Consider the following 14836-nt stretch of genomic DNA (forward strand, 5'->3'; position numbering starts at 1 on the left):
CCTCGTGGACACGTATTGCGAGCAAGATATTTTTTTTTTTTTTGCTATTGGGTGCACAATATTGCAGCTTCATCCGTGTCAGGTGCCAATGTGGCGGGCCGGCTGGTCCGTTTTCGGATGATACCTGGATAGCTGCCTCGATATGAGCTGGAACGGGAGGTCTTGGGTGTTCGCGATGACTGTCGGAAGAATGCTCGTTTTGTGGGGGAGTTTTTCGGCGTCTGATTCCACACTTCTACTTAACCATGTAATGGCCGCCGTATCACCTACCATAGAGAGTTTGAAAATGTGAAGTATTTTCCTTCCTGTTTTCAGAGCTGCATGGGTTCTTAAGGGACGTCAAGAAGATTTTTTTTCAGCATATTTATCAAAACACGGTCACACGGTCAGCTTCCAGAATCGCAGGATTCCTGGTGAAAAATAAATTGATGAAAACGCTAGCCCTGACAGGAAATTATACTAGAATTTCGGCATTTGTAACGTTAGCTGATGGTGCGTTGTTTTCCAGAGGCTCATCGTCCCGTGGCACAAACACTTGCTTACTCGCAGGACCGCCGGTATACCTCATCTGTGTCCGGATCGCCACCGGCTTTCCGAGCTAAGCGCTACTGAACGCTTGGGCATTAAAGTCCTTTCAAAGAGGCGGGCGTTGATCGAGTGGTACAAGAAACGACAAAAAATTACAGCCACTCGTCCAAAACGAAGCTATTCGCTTACTGTATATTAGAAAAAAAAAAGACAACCCTCCTCGGTCAGTGCGTTATGGTCGCGGAGTATTAAGAACGAGGGAGAACGCAGACGACTGAAAAGGGTTGTTGCAAGGCAGTAAAATTTCCATCTGCGCTGCCTCTTCTCCCTATGCCGGATAGAGCTAGAAATTTTAAATATACAGGTGATATGTTTGCGTGTATCTCATTCACAAATACTTCGGTGATTAATTATGCTGCATTCTCGGCTTAACCTTAATCAAAGAAGTGTATGGCATCCACATTACACCCCCCCCCCCCCCCCCCCGTCACCCTCAGTAATTTCTGTAGTTGGATATAATCAACTCTGCTGCGAAACTCCGCCCACATTCACGATCGCCGAATATGATTCCTCCGTGACAAAAAGTAGGCCGCTAGTAAAGCAAGGCTTTTCTTGTCACCTAATCAAGAAGCTAATCACGAGACGAAATTATCAGCTCCATAATTTTGATGTCTCTGCCTTGGTTTATATTCAGACATTGAAAAGCAGGCTTTGTTTCCTCTTGTGACTGCCCAGCGGAGTTATACATGATTTTAGTTTCGGTACCTGGGCGCCGCCATGTTGGTTGTACTCGAGTGCCGCCTACCGCCGACGCCATCGTGGGCTGATAATTTGCAGCCGGTGGGCTGCAGACGAAGCAGCGTGTGATCTCTGGTAGTGTCATTTCGCCCGTTTTATTCCTTCCAAGCATAGAAATTGTGTGTGGGGGTTCGCCTCGTGTTCATCCACGTGTGTGCTATGCTATTAGAGACAACAACCAACCGGGAGCAGGCGGCCATTCTTCGACGGAGCGATGAGCATCGGTGAGTGCCATGCTCGCAGTTCACGCGTGTAGTTTCTGTCGCCGGTTGCCTCTAGGGCGAATGTGGTATGATGTTGCATGTTGGAAAAACGAAAGAAAAATGTGTTGAAACTCAAGATCGCGGAGAGCAATCGAATATCTAGTTTTTCGTGAAGTAGTTTATTATGAACGCTTTCGCTGTCTGCTTGGCCATGGTGAGTGTGACAATTTAGATGCAGAGCTTGCGACAGAGTGCCCCGCTCACAAATTGAACATTACGGAAACAACATCGAGTACATGACCGAGACGAGTCCACGCCTGATCACTCCAATGTTTGTTTTCGGAGAAACGCGCGATGAAATTGAAATTTGGTCCCCCTGTCGCTCGCGCGCGGTGGACTGTCCGTACTACGAGCGATACAAGCCAATTCACTGAAAGCAATTAGCATTCTTGCCTACTCCGCTCCCGCCAGTACTCGCTGGTTTACAAATACCAGAAAATGTTTAGTTATACTGTCGATAGGTTGGTACGCTGATGGAACGCTATTACCGCTTACCGACAGGCCGAATCGCCGCACCTGTGTTGAGAGTTCCGATCTCAATCGGGTAGGGGCACTGCTCAAGTCGCTGCGTTTGATGTATCTCTGGTGCGGTTATGCATAGTGGACTTTTTTACTGTGCATTCGATTTGATTTCAGTCGAATAATCTAGTACAATGCATGACAGAGTTTACCGTCACGTACATACCGTGTTTTTTTTTTCTTCTTACGTTGCCGTAGCTGCATTTTTGCTCACTTTGCAGTTGGGTAAAAATTCGTGTCGCCGCTTCCATTCATGCCATGCTGTGCAAATTAAATTAGTATTTGTGTACTAACGAATGTCTTTTTTGTTTTTTTTTTTTCAGGTGCCGATGCCCACATGCTCCCGATATTGGCGATCATGTGGGGTGGCAAAACGAAGTTGTGGGATATTTGTGCTGTCTTTGCATCGTGTACTGTTGAATTAAAACAGCTTTGCCAAGAACGTCAAAAAGCTTCATCTCTTAAAATTATGCACAGAGTATAGTTATGGTAAGCCAGGCTCTGCGCTTCGTTCCGCGCCCGCTATTAAGCACAGACAGTGAGTTTGTTTCTGTGTGCATTTCATTCACAAAGAGCGCTGATGTGTAAGCTTGTTGTTGGCGCAGGTATTTTTTGTTCAACTACGCCCACTGCCAATGCAACCTGAGACCGGCGAGAAAGCGGTGAAGAAATGGACATCGCAGACGCGCTGAGACCTTTCCTTCGCATAACATGCTGCGCGTACACACTGGGGGCGTTTCTTTTTTTTCTACTTTCGTTGACAAATGTCGCAACCGGCAATAAAACAATGATGTCTAGAGGACGTTGGCGTTCCGTACAACATTGCTGCTTTTGTTGTACAGACGCAAACACGCGCTTGACCAGTGGCTAAGCGGCCGGACGTCGCTACGCGCGCCGGATTATCAGCCCAGGGGAGGACGGCAACAGTGGGGTTCCGCGCGGCGCACGTGTTTGAGAGTATTTCTCCCTCCCCTACGCGCTCTTCGTAAAATGGTGTATACAGGACGCCGTTAGACCGTGGCTCACTGTTACCAACTGTTTTAAGTTGTACCCTACTATAGTCTACGGTGTTGAAGGTCAGAGTTAGCCGCCTGTAGGTGGTTAGTGGATAAGAGCGGCGTCCAATACGAGGTAGTAGAAGCGAGGCAAGTTGCCAAATATTGAAGCTAATATGTTTGCGAATATATATCCGGAAACAAGCGTAAACACCAAAGCGCCTTACCATGTACTAGCGGCCGCCACGCACCCACTTCCTGGTCCGCGATTCATTTCAAAAAAGGCCGTGGGCCAAGTGCTCATGACCGGGCAAAGTTCACATGGAGCCTTCGAGAAATCGCTTGAGACGTAGGTAAGCAAGGCTCTTCAACGTAGAAATCATTATAAACCTTCTGGGTTCTCATTAAGAATACGTGTTTTTCCTAACGCACCTGAAATGAGGCAAGTGATGTTTTCGCTTTATAGCAAATCGGTGCGCCTTCATGCAGAGCTACCGGCTTGCACAACCATTCAGTGTCCTTGTAGCAGCGACGGTTAAATGCTGCAGTTTTCTGAACAAGTGACCTTGCACTCGCGAACTGAGCTTCTGCCACAGCTCATGCGTTGCAGCTATTATTGAGCGCAATGGTACACTTCATATTGAATAATTAAACACATGTAAATGTAATTATTGTTCTGTCTAGTCATCATAACGGGTTCGCTTTCAATTTAGGTTGCTTATGTCGCTGGATTCTCGTCGGAAGAATTTTCAATCGCCGTTCAAGTGATTAACTAATTTATCACTTCAATTTTTGCATTAGGTCGAGATAGGTTGAGTGAGGTCGCGACTGACCTATGGAAAACTGAGGTGAGGGCGCATGGTGAGGTCGAGTTTGAGTGAGTCCACCAAACTTTATTTGAGGCTGAGCTGAGATTGAGTTCGTTGAGGTTAAATGCCCACCTGCAGTGGGAAGAGTATGTCACTGTGGTTCATGCGTCAGCTGCTTCCGCGAAGAAAGTTCGCGCGCGTACGACGATGGATGGATGGATGGATGGATAGGAGCGCCCCCTTTGAAACGGGGTGGTGGCAATTGCCACCATGCTCAGCTTTTCTTTATTTATTATTTTTTTTTGTTTACTGTGTTGGCAATTCTCATTAAGATTCTCCATCACCTTTGCCTACGGTTTCCTACAATTCTAACCTTATGCCACATCTCTGCTTTTCAGCCACCAATCCTCCAATCGCTTTTTGCTAACTTCCACTGCAGATTTATTTACATGACCATTGTTATATTTAAACCCTAGGGCCTCAGAAAGAGTGACTGTGCCTGCATCGACATCCGGATGCATACCATCACATTTGATTATGAGGTGTTCAATTGTTTCCACGTGCCTCAGCGCCAGTGTCGCCTAACGGAGAACGGCGGAACTACCTGTTCCCTGGGCGTGAAGGGCGTCCCGAGAGGGCAGCAGCGGTGCTGCTCCGAGTTTCTTCAGGGAGGCCGTTTCTACATCTTGTTCTAAGCGCGGATATCGTTGCTACACTCGGGGACACCTTTCTGTGGCTATGCTGCTATGCAGTGGACGCTAGTGCGCGCATGGTAAGAGCGCTCTTGCGAAAGCCTTGCGCCTCGCCCTCGTAGCTTCCACTACATAGCCACAGAAAGCTGTCCCCGAGTATAGCGGGGAGCATGGCATACAGCAAGCCATTACGCAATAAGTACGCTGCGCTCCATTATTGTGGCTAGAGCGGCAACGATTACTGCCTTTCAACAATTATTATTATTATTTTTTTGCAGGCCACCGAGAGCCGTAGCATTGCACAGGGGAGTAGGAAAAGGAAGGAACAAACTGGATAAAAAGTTCACTCCTTTGTGCGGAGCAAATTCACGGAGTTCTAATCCGTCATAATGTAGATCTCTCAGCCACGTTATTCCAAATGGCACCATCAAGGCCGCTATAGCCGTGAAAATGGCACTGCATCATGCACTATATGCTTGTGTACAAACACCTCAGCCCGCATCGTTTTCGAGGTAAAGACGCTTAAAAGTAAGAAGATATCATTTTTTAACATAGTTCAGCGCTTTCTGCGACTGATCTAATTGTTAACCTTTCTTCTTCTGCAAACGCTATTAAAGAACAAACGCTGCTGACCATACTTCCGCGGGCAACTATGAGGGTACCATAATAGCGTCGCAGAGAGCCCACGCTTCTTTCGCGCTTTATCGCACGAATGAATAAATGAAACTGAGTGCTACTTGTAGCTCGGCATGTTGTTGCATATTCAGGATAGATAGTGCAACGCGCGGACAAGCATGAAAGAAGGGACCGGACGAACGCTGCAACACAGCCCAGGTAAGGTAAGGTTGTGCTGCAGGTCAGTTGTTGATCCATTTTCAAAGGTCCTTCGGCCCAACAACAGAAGACATGGCACAGAAGTACTCAAGACAGAGCGCCACTTGCAACTAATTTTATTACATTCTGCATCGACTATTACCTGTTTTTGCGCGTGCCACATGCAGGCGCGCGCGCGCGCACACACACACACACACACACACACACACACACACACACACACACACACACACACACACACACACACACACACACACACACACACACACACACACACACACACACACACACACACACACACACACACACACACATATATATATATATATGTATATATAAGGGAAATTGTTTGAAATAAAATTCAGCAGCGCGTGCGTGAAGTCACAGCAGCGTATTTCTCTATCGTACCTATTAATTGTTGCCCCGCCGAAGCAATTTTTTATAATCGGCACGAGAATCAGGAAATAAAATGTGAACATTTATCATAAGCAATCAGTATACCGTACTGGAAGCTTAACTCAATCAACAACATGGCGGACGTCGGTTAGCGAGAAAAATACGCGTAATATTCCAGAAAGGCCATTAACCCGAATTTTAAGAGGACCAAAGGTTTCTTAAAATGATCCAGAGTTCCAATCAAGGAAAGCAAGACTAGGCTTCCCTTCATGTACTTCATTTCAAGATGCTAAAACTCTAGTTGGAATAAGATAAAATTAAGCGAGTTGGAAATAAAAAAAGAGATTAATGCTGTACGTGAAATTTTCATGGCCGCCACAGGATAGGCTGCAATAAACTTTCGGGCTTTTTGAGCCACTGCCTTGTCTTGTACTGGCAGTCCACGCCTAGAAAAAAATCCCCCCCCCCTTCCCCGCTTCACATATCGACAACGTATACCTCGCTTACGTCTATGGCTGCTCCTCAAGCTTTCTCTGGTTTATGATATTTTGCTCATAAAAGCGCCGTTATTTCTCTTTTAGAGAAATAAAGAATATGTGTATGTATGTATGTATGTATGTATGTATGTATGTATGTATGTATGTATGTATGTATGTATGTATGTATGTATGTATGTATGTATGTATGTATGTATGTATGTATGTATGTATGTATGTATGTATGTATGTATGTATGTATGTATGTATGCAGCTAAGAATAAAAACTGACTAGCGATCATACGATGTGATGCGACATATCTGCGTTAAGAGCGTTCTTTTTCGTTTAATTTCTAGATTTTTGCTTTTGCAGTAATCTCTTTGCCATTGCGTCTTTCAATTCCCGTCGCCTTCTTTTTTCCTGCTGCTTGGGCTTCTGGTGGGTGCCCTTATACACATGGTATATAGACAGTCTACAGACTCTGTTGTCTTCCTATAGTTTGCCTATTCACAGTCTATAGACTGTCTGTAGACAAGTCTGCTAACAGTGTATGGCCATAAATCTATACATTGTCTATAGACTGTCTATAGCATTTTCGTTGCCTATAGACTGCGCTGTAGGATTTGTCTATAGAGAGTCTATAGACTTTATAGACAGAAGTCTATGGACAGCCTATAGCCTGTTTAAAAATTTTTGTAAGACTGGATTGTGGAAGTGGGCATGCGGGTGGTTGGTCGGGGCTGGACGCGCAGACAGCAGTATTTTCGCCCAGTGAGCGTTATACTGCTAACGCAGTAAAAATGTGTAAAAAGAGATGAAATAAAACTGCATATGCGACAGCGGCAAAGCAGCTCTATTCTGTCGGGCGCGCCTCCTCAGGTCTGAACCTGTGTCCACTGCGCAGACGGTGTCCGAACAGAAGCTTGGACTTGTTGCAAGAAAGAGTCTGAGCTCCATCAGACCTCGGTTTCTAAAGCAAAAAGCGTGTCCATGCGTTTATTTTTTTCTCCTGTTCATCAGCTTTTAAATCTTTGCCGAGACGCGCGTTCGCCAAGCTCGGGTTTGAAAGCTCCGAAGCCGGCCAGGCTGTGTGGGCGCATCGCACTGAAAGCCCACCAAACTCTGCTCTTAGTGGCGAAAGCACGACACGGTGTTTACACCGCTTTGAGTGCTTGTGCGCGTCCGCCTGCTGACATCAGCTTTCATTACGGCGGCTGGCATAATAAAAGCCGAGTCCCGGGCACCACCCCCGCACGGCATCGAGTGCGTCCTTTTCCGCGGCGCCTCCACTGGTTATGGTTATGGCCTGTGGCGGACCCCTTCCGGCTTCCTTACGTATTCCGGGTTCCTTAGCATCGCTTTCGCTTCCGGATTGTCCCGACGGGCACTTCACTGCGATGCCTTGCGTACTTGGACAGCATTTTTCCCGAACTAAGCCGCATTCGCTTGGCATCTCAGCTTTCTTATTTGGTTCCGCCTGTCCATCCCGCTCCGAGTATTATGTTGTGTTCCTGCATCTCTTTTTTGCCTTTCTTATCTGGCCCAGGTGCTTTTATGGGTTGTCGACCACCGAAACATGGGTTGTCGACCACCGAAACGACGCACAGTTTGATACATTCGAGGACTGAGACCGCAGTGCTAGTTCTTTCTGCTGAGCGCGATCGAACCAACGCCGGTCCATCCTGGCGGTGACAGGTCGTGTAGCTGCCGTTCGTGTCTTGGTTTTTGCTTCCGAATGAACACGCGAAGATCGCCGGTTGTATCTGGTTTGTTGCTAGGTTTCACTCTTCCCTGGGTGGTGCTGACTAGGTGGGCTTGGCTGTACGCTCGTTCGCCTGCTGAGGAAAGATCCATCAAACGCGTATATGTTCGGGAATCATATAAAATGCCCCCTATAGGCTGCGTAACAATACATGTTTGTCATCTTTCGCTAACAGGCACTGTAGGACTCACTAAAGTGACGCGCTGGGCCAGGTGGCATGACTGGAAAAAAATGTTTTGTGTGAGATGTAAGTGCCTTATATGTATGCGTTTGATTTCATTATCACCGCTGTTGTAGCTGTTTTTGACAGGGGGCTGGTACCTTTGTCAGGCGTTTGTGCCTTTAGTCCCAGTCTTCCCTTGTTCTGACGGGAAATAAAGCTAATTCTTTCGTTCACTGACTGATTGATTGATTGATTGATTGATTGACTGATTGATTGATTCATTCATTCATTCATTCATTCATTCATTCATTCATTCATTCATTCATTCAAAAAGGCGTGGCGAGGCAGGGCGCAGTGAGAGATACGGACGAGCGCATATTTTAAATTTAACGCTTATTGCCGAGAGCGAGGGACGGAAACGGAGAGAAAGACAAAGGACGTGACTGCACAGGGTGCGAGAACAAACTACAGCAGCTAAAAACAGAACGAAACAAACAAAAGCAACAACTACAGTACTGAGAATTTCGAAAGCGCGTTTTTTTTTCATTAGTCCTTTCATTTTATATTGCATGCATATACCCCTTTTCCGTTTGTGCCTACGTACAGCCGAATACAAAAGCTGTCCGCAGCGTTCAAAAGAAATTAATATCGTATACAATTTCTAGGTCCCCTTCAGCCTACCTTACTTCATCCTTCTCTCTCCTTCTCCCTTCTTCTTCTTTGCGTTCTTTCCTCCCACCTTCCTTCCTTCGTTCTTTCCTTTTAACTAGTGAGAAAGCTGGTATACAAACCAGTGTACTCCAATTGAATGCATGACTCGTAGTTCTTTCACACGGTAAAACTAATTCTGAAACCAATCGAAACAGCAAAACTCTTGTGTGTGTCTCCGGTGCTTTAAAAGAATAGAAATAGACTGCTGTTGTTGTTTTATAAGCGTGTATTTGCTTTTTGTACTATGACATTGCATAGCCAGGGTTCTTTTGGCTGTGTTGTTTCTGAACTCCAACCGCTTGTCCAGATATGTGAGCGCCCTCTTTCCTGCAGGGGTTACATTAGTGTGGTGAGCTGCCGGCGTGTATGACTTTCTTTGCTCTTTTATTGAACACAGGCACAAAAAGGCTGACGTCTGCTTCCCAGCAAACGGAAGGGACCTGAAATGGGGACAAAGCAGTCAGTTCAAAGCTCCAGGAACCTCTTCATCTATATCAGCTGCGCCTTGACTCCTCAGGAGGACTGTTACCGCATGGGACGTCCTCAACACCCAAGGACGTCTCTATCTCGGTGTTCATGAGATCGAAGCACCGTGTGCCATGAACTGCACAACACAAACAAGGTTATGCGCCCATAGTAGCGCTTGCACATAAAAGCGATCTCTCAGTCAGGAATATAGCTTATGCTTACATGTATAGCGTGATGTGATCTCCCTATAAGGGAGAAAATCGTGCGTTGCTTTGTGACATTGAAAAGCTAAACAAGCGCAGAAACACAGTTGCGGGTGAGACGCACTGAATGAACCGTGCGATGATGAAGGAACTCCGAACACAGAGTAACACTTTGGGCAATATCCCAAGAATCGTTCCTGATTTGATCGATGAGCTGCATTAAAACACGGGATATACTGTCCACGACGCGTCTTCGCTATTTTTTGCTTGTACATGCTTAAATTAATTGATTACCGGCGTGTATACTGCCGCGAGTGTTTGCGATAAACTATAACGTCCCCGTCTAATTATCGGCCTATATCCCTCACATGTACCTGTTGCAAAATACTTGAGCATATTTTATTAAAATTTCTTAAAGAACACACCGAGACCAAGAACATCATTCATCATAACCAGCATGGCTTCAGAGCAGGCTTGTCCACTGTTACCCAGCTCACAGAAATTTTTCATGACCTCGCGCAGGGAATCAACGACCAAAGCCAAACCGACATAATATTCCTTGATTACTCGAAAGCTTTTGATCGTGTAACGCATACCAAACTGAACTTCAAGTTAAATAAGATACTTGGCGACGGTCCCGTTACGAGGTGGATAGCCAGCTACTTATCGGAACGCCAACAATACGTGCAATACAATGACCATGCCTCTGACATTGTTCCGGTTATTTCTGGTGTGCCGCAGGGCTCTGTGCTTGCACCATTTTTATTTATTCTATACATAAATGACATAACATATCACGTGGATGTAAAGGTGCGTCTCTTTGCTGATGATTGCGTGCTATATCAAAAAATAAACAGTCAAGCAGACCAAGAAAAGTTAAACACAGCTCTAAGCAACGTCGTACAGTGGTGTAATACATGGCAAATGGTGATCAACATGGAAAAGACTGTAGTGATGTCAGTCACAAATAAGAAAACAAAACTTAGCTTCCCTTATGGCGCAGGCAACGAAGTTCTTAAAACAGTAACTGAAAAGAAATACCTTGGTGTGATTATTTCTGACGATCTCAGCTCCAAAGCCCAAGTACAAAATATTAGCAAAAAAGCCATGAGTAGTTTATACTTCCTTAAACGCGCCTTGCGCTTTGCAACATCAGATACGAAGTTACTCGCGTATAAGGTCCTTATCCGCCCAATCTTAGAATATGCAAACGTCGTCTGGTTTCCGTATATGCAAAAAGATGTACACATGCTCGAATCAGTTCAACGAAAAGCGGTTCGCTTTATCTACCACAGATACCGGCGGACTGACTCTCCCACGGAGCTGCTTTCCCGCGCAGGCCTCGACACATTATCAAGTCGCGTAACACTTCATAGACTCAAGTTTTTATATCAATTAACTCTGTCGTGTCCGGTCGCTGTGTTGAATGCAGCGAAAGACGCACACGGTACTTTTAGACTTCGTTTATTTAAAGCTGAAGAGGGTGCGACCAGCGTCGACCGAGGCAGGAGCCGAGCTGGCCGCCCGAAGAAAGGAGGGAGGGGAGAAGCGTCCACGGGAGGGAGTGGCTTCCCAGAACAGGAGGAGGGTGCGGGGGCGCACCGTGGGGGGGCCTCTGGCGACCGCGTGCGACGAGGGGCAACTGTCGTGGTCGTTAGGAGGAGGACGCGGTGGTCGTTAGGAGGAGGATTGAGTGGTCGTTAGGAGGAGGATGCGAACTGTCGTTAGGAGGGGAATGCGAGTGGTCGTTAGGAGGGGGCGCACACACACAAAAGCAATAAGGGGTCACAACACTTCCTTCCCCCTTAGAAAGTTGCCTGGTATCGTGCAGGGGGTCGGCGCTCACGCGTGGAGGCGCGCTGGCTTTGTGCGCTCGGGGGAGAAACACTTGTAGGCTGGCTGTTGTTCGCTGTGTCTCCTAGGTCTGTCCTGGGCGAAGTCTCTTCTTCCGGGAAGGGGTGCCAGGCTATGTGGGAAGATGGTGCACGTGTTCTCTCCGCTGGCGGACAGCTCTCAGACGGCGTCGTAAATCTACGCAGCTGGTTGAGATGTCGGCGTGCTACTGTGCCATGTATGTTGACGAGCCAAGAGCGCAGGCCTATGCGTCTGACAATTGTAGCTTCCTCCCAGCGTGGCTTTTTCAGAAACTGTCGGGCGAGGACGCGCTGCCCCTCATTAAGCGTGCCGCAGCGCGGAATTGCTTTTTCTTCCCGGAACGTCTCTGCCTTTGGCTCGGGGAGGATGGCTGTGAGCTGGGTTCGCATTTCACGCTCGAACATCATTTTCGAGGGGGTCTCGCCTGTTGTGCTCTGAACCGTCGTGTGCTGCTTGAAGAGAAAGCGCGCAAGGCGGCGCTGCAGCGAGCCTGTCTGATCTCTTTCAAGGGCGCGTTTTAGCTCGGCTACGTAGCGCTCGGCTTGTCCGTTTGTCGCTGGGTGGTAGGGGGCCGATGTAACTGATGAGATCCCGTTGTCGCGATAAAACTTGAGGATCTCCGCAGACACAAACGGTGTTCCGTTGTCCGACACTACCTTGCGCGGCAGGCCGAACGTTGTAAATAGTGATCGGAGGTTGTCAATGACTGCTGCCGAAGTCGTCTGTCCCATTTGCCTTATCTCAAGCCACTTTGTGTAGGCATCTACGACCACAAGGAAAGTGCAGCCCTCAATTGGTCCTGCAAAATCAATGTGCAGTGTGTGCCATGGTGTGTCTGGCTTTTCCCATTCTGGGACAGGAGCTTTCGGCGGGGCGCTCCGGCTGCTCTGGCAAGGCTTTCATTCTCGCACCACTGTTTCGATGTCGTTGTCAATGCCAGGCCACCACATGTAGCTTCTGGCACACTTTTTCATTGCAACGATGCCCCGATGTCCGGCGTGGATGAGAGACATAGCTTGTGCGCGTAGTTCTCTCGGCATCACAACTCGGGACCCAAATATGATGCAGCCGCGATGGGTGCTCAACTCTGTAGCTCGCCTGCGGTAAGCGTCGAAGTTGTCCCCTTTGAGTTTATGCACGTTGCCTTGTTGAACAGCTGTGTAAACTAGCCGGAGAGCTGCGCACTTCTGCGTAGATGCTGCAACTGTGCCTGCTGTAAGCGGAGGTTCTGGCAGTGCTTCGAACATCAGAACGTCTCCTGGTGGAAATGGTTCGTCAACAGTTGCGTCTAGTGGCAGACGGCTTAGCGCATCGGCGTTTTGATGTTTACCGCATATCATCACGCCTAGTGGAGAAAACCAGTTTCTTCCTAGAAGGCTTGATCCTGTGCCCTTCACAACAAGCAGAGGTAGCGTATGGGTCTGGCCGTTGTAGTTAACCTGCACGTTGGCAGAGCCCAATAGTGGCAGATTCTGTCCTGACCACGTTCGCAGGTGCGTGTCGTCTTGTTGCAGGGCGGGTGCGTCAGATGGCCATGAAGTTCGGAACGTGTCCTCACTGATCAGAGTACAGGCTGCGCCGGAGTCCACCTCGAACTTAATCAGCTGGTGATGTACGCTTACTTCTGTAAAAATCTTCGGTCGCGTGCCGAGATTCATGGTGTTCAGGTCGTACAACACAGATGGTGTTGCTGATGTTGTTCCATGGAGATCAGATAGCGGCGTATTCTCTGAGGCGTTGACGCTGTGATTAGGCTGGGAAGGTGACTTTATCTTGGCAAGTCTCCGTTTCGTAATGCATGCTCTTTCGATATGCCCTCGCTTGTGGCAAAAATTACACGTGGCTGACTGGAATCGACATCCCTGGGGGTTGTGTTGGTCGTCACACCGCCAGCAGCGTTGTGCCTTTTTGACCGATTTTACAACAACAGAAGGCTTGCGCACCTGGTTGCTTGTCTGGTGTACCGGCTCGGTGTTCCGGCGAATCCCTCTCTGCTGGTGACCGGCGCTCTCCGCTCGAACGGCGATGTCGTAAGCTTTGCTGAATGTGAGGTCCTTCTCAGCGAACAGGCGCTGCTGCAGTGACTCGTCACTCAGTCCGCACACAAATCTGTCGCGTAACATCACGTCCAAGGGAAGCATGGTGGTGTTAGCAGAAGAAGCTGCGTCTCCCTCCTGCCCGGTAGCTGTTGTCGACAGCGTTCCAAAATTGCAGTCGGCAGCGAGCTTCTTGAGCGCGGCTACGTAGGCGCTCACAGTTTCTCCTCCCAGTTGATCTCGTCGTTGGAAGCGAGCCCGGCTGTAGACCTCGGATGGCCTTGGGTCGTAGTGCTTTTGCAGCGCTTTTACGATGTCGTCGTAAGACACTGCCGCTGGTGTGCTTGGCTGAATAAGGGCGCAGACAGTATCGTAGGTCTGCTCCCCGCACAGCGTCAGCAGGTTGGCCCTCTTCAAGGCTGGGTCTGTGATGTTGTTAGCTTCAAAGTAGAACTGAAGGCGTCCAACCCACGATGACCACGATGAGCCGTTGAATTCTGGTATCCGATTGGGAAACCCTCGCGTAGCCATGGCTTGTCAATAGCGTTGCGTAGCGCGGGTCGAATCCACTTTCTCGTCGCCACTGTCGTGTCCGGTCGCTGTGTTGAATGCAGCGAAAGACGCACACGGTACTTTTAGACTTCGTTTATTTAAAGCCGATGAGGGTGCGACCAGCGTCGACCGAGGCAGGAGCCGAGCTGGCCGCCCGAAGAAAGGAGGGAGGGGAGAAGCGTCCACGGGAGGGAGTGGCTTCCCAGAACAGGAGGAGGGTGCGGGGGCGCACCGTGGGGGGGCCTCTGGCGACCGCGTGCGACGAGGGGCAACTGTCGTGGTCGTTAGGAGGAGGACGCGGTGGTCGTTAGGAGGAGGATTGAGTGGTCGTTAGGAGGAGGATGCGAACTGTCGTTAGGAGGGGAATGCGAGTGGTCGTTAGGAGGGGGCGCAGACACACAAAAGCAATAAGGGGTCACAACAAACTCATAATGCATTCAACATGGATCCTGCTACTTACATTAGTTTTAACCGTTCTAGAGGCACACGTCACAAGCATGATTTTACGATTAATGAATACTTCTGTGCTAACAACACATATTATTTTTCTTTCTTTCCCCGAGCAGTAAGGGAATGGAACGCCCTAGATAAATCTATAACTGCGCAGAATTCCTTAGAAAAATTCATGGAGCTTGCAGTCTCATCAGTTTTGTCATCAAGCCAGAATTGATAACCATCCATAGTCTGTATTGGTTTTATGTTGCTTTTTTTGCTCACTCGATTATGTACCAAATGTATGATTGTATTAATGAATA

Source organism: Amblyomma mixtum, chromosome 2 (genome assembly GCF_055824585.1).
Source record: "Amblyomma mixtum isolate Tamu chromosome 2, ASM5582458v1, whole genome shotgun sequence".
NCBI classification, from domain to species: domain Eukaryota; kingdom Metazoa; phylum Arthropoda; class Arachnida; order Ixodida; family Ixodidae; genus Amblyomma; species Amblyomma mixtum.